Raw genomic sequence first — 2654 nt, 5'->3', positions numbered from 1 at the left:
CTTGTTAACAAATGCCTCAGCTTCTGCTTATCTGTGAATATTTTAAACTGTCCCTCATTTCTGAAGGACAGTTTTGCCAGATAAAGAATTCTTGGCTGGAAGTTTTTTTTTTCTTTCAGTATCTTTAAAATATATCATACCACTGCCTTCTTGCCTCCATGGTTTCTAATGAGAAATTGGGATTTATTCTTATTGTTCTTCCCTTGTACGTGATGAATTGCTTTTCTCTTGCTGCTTTCAGAATTCTCTGTCTCTGGCATCTGATACTGTGATCGGTAAATGTCTTGGAGTAGGCCTATTAGGATGATTTCTGTTCGGAATATGTTGTGCTTCCTGGGCCTGTATATTGACGCCTTTCATAAGATTTGGGAAAATCCTGACCATTGTTTCCTTACATATTCTTTCACACCCCTTTTGCCTCTCTTCTCCTTTTGGGACACCCATGATGTGTATGTTTGTGTGCTTTGTGCTGTCATTCATTCCCTGAGACCCTGCTCAAAATTTTCCATTCTTTCCCCTATCCGTTCTTTTGTCTGTATGATTTCAGATGTCCTGTCCTCTAGTTCACTGATTTTTTCTTCTCCCTTTTCAATATGCTGTTGTATGTCTCCATTGTATATTTTTTTGTTCATGTAGTAAGTTTATTTACAAATATATCCAATATGCTATATGAGTTTAACAGAGATTGATCCATATTTCAGGACTGTGCTTTTTAAAATGCTCCTCTTCATAGTTGTTTCATGGAGGAACTACAATTACCTTATTTCTTAAGTAGTTGGTGTCTTACTATGAAGAAAGGTGCAGCAAATCCAGATCCAAAGTACAAAGTCATCATAACTAATGATGGCTACTTGTTTTCCACTGAAAATGGCAAATTCTTCCCATGACCCTCCTCACAGTGGCTCATACAGACCACAGAGGTTGTGAACCTCCAGATGCTCTGCCCCAACACGGTGCTATTGGAGGCTCTGTGAAAAGTGCAGAAACCAAGGGCAGAAGAAATGGCAACAACAACTCAGTGTCTCCATTGCATTTTTAAATGTCTTCTATTGTGCCTTTCATTCCCATAAGTTGTTAAATTTTTTGCATGCTTTTGAATTCTTCTTTATGCTCACCGAGCATCTATCTTTATATATTTTATTTATTTTGTCACATTTTCCTTCAACTCCTTTAACTGATTTGTTTGAACATCATTAGTTATTTGTTTCAATTCCTGTATTTCATCTGAAGTTTTATTTTATTCCTTTGGCTGGGCCATATCTTTCTGTTTCTAAGTATGGCTTGTAATTTTTTACTGGTTTCTAGGCATCTGATTTCCTTGATGAGTTTATTCTGAAGGTCAGTTTCTCTTTTTTTTTTTTTTTTAGGTTTTTCTTATTGATTGGCTTTGTGCTAAGCTCTTCTTTGACACTTGGTGCAACTTATTCTAGACATTTAGAATACCTGATGTTTAACTGATCAGAATTTTTTCGGATCAGATTCATCTGGTTCTTGCCTTGAACATCTGGTATAATTTTTGAGAGTGCACTATTCGTGAAGCTGTTTTTTTTTCATTTACAAGAAAAAACTTCCTTTTCCCTCTTCCTCCTTCAGGGATGTTGTTCTGTTCTGTTAGCTTTTTTATTTGCCTCTATATGTTTTTAACACTCCTTTTGTTATCTCTAGCTACTTTTTACCTTGTGCTGGTCTGAATCTGTGGTGGACCCCAGAAAAGCCATGCCCTTTGATCCTCATTCAATATTGCTGGGTGGGAGCATTTTGATTGTTTCCATGAAGATGTGACCCACCCAATTGTGGGTGGTAACTTTTGATTAGATGATATCCATGGAGGTGTGTCTCCACGCACTGAAGGTGGAGTTGCTTGCTGGAATCCTTGAAAAGAGGAAACATTTTGGAGAGAGTCCCTTTTTGGTAGAGCCACGTGAAAGCCAGCAGATGCCACCATGTTCACCATGTGCCCTTCCAGCTGAGAGAGAAACGTTGAACGTCGTTGGCCTTCTTGAACCAAGGTATCTTTCCCCAGATGCCTTAAATTGGACATGTCTATAGATTTGTTTTAATTGGGACATTTTCTCGGCCTTAGAACTGTAAACTTGCAACTTAATAAATTCCCCCCTTTTAAAAGCCATTCCATTTCTGGAATATTACATTCCGGCAGCTAGCAAACTAGAACATACCTGAAAGGCTAATTCTGGGAGGAAGATCCCTCCTGGAGAGGACCAACCCAAGTCAGTTTTTCCCAGTCAAAACAGGCCCAGGACTCACAAAGAGGCTAGGTCAGCTCCAAAGTACCCTAGGGAGGAAGTCCAGATGGACACCAATCTTCTTTATGATGTCTCTCTGGATCTGTGCTTTCCACTCATACCTGGCAGATGGCACTCTTCAGCTAACTGTTCCCCACAGTCCTAGGGTGGTACTTTGTCTTTAATTCTCAGCCAACTCTGCCCCTGCTGTGTGTTGAGACAGAGGTTTCCAGCTGCTTTTCGCCAAGCTAGGATGAAACTGTTGCTCAGATCCCAAACCCTGGAATCTGAAGTCTAATCAACAGTCGCAAACTTTTCTAGGCCTTGCCACCTCCACCTTTTTTGGGGAAGAGTGTCTTTCACTACTCTGTTCCCCATCGCCTCGAGAAGTTACAGAGCACCTCAATCAGC

At 40.0% G+C, this 2654-nt stretch overlaps 1 pseudogene; it reads right to left on the bottom strand.

The window, feature by feature from the left end:
* Positions 1-760: 760 nt before the first annotated feature.
* Positions 761-1484, bottom strand: LOC143645052 (cytochrome c oxidase subunit 7C, mitochondrial pseudogene; annotated as a pseudogene).
* Between the last annotated feature and the right edge of the window lie 1170 nt (positions 1485-2654).

Source organism: Tamandua tetradactyla, chromosome 8 (assembly GCF_023851605.1).
Source record: "Tamandua tetradactyla isolate mTamTet1 chromosome 8, mTamTet1.pri, whole genome shotgun sequence".
Taxonomy (NCBI): domain Eukaryota; kingdom Metazoa; phylum Chordata; class Mammalia; order Pilosa; family Myrmecophagidae; genus Tamandua; species Tamandua tetradactyla.
Note: the sequence above shows the minus strand (reverse complement) of the source record. Positions and strands in the feature narration are given on the sequence as shown.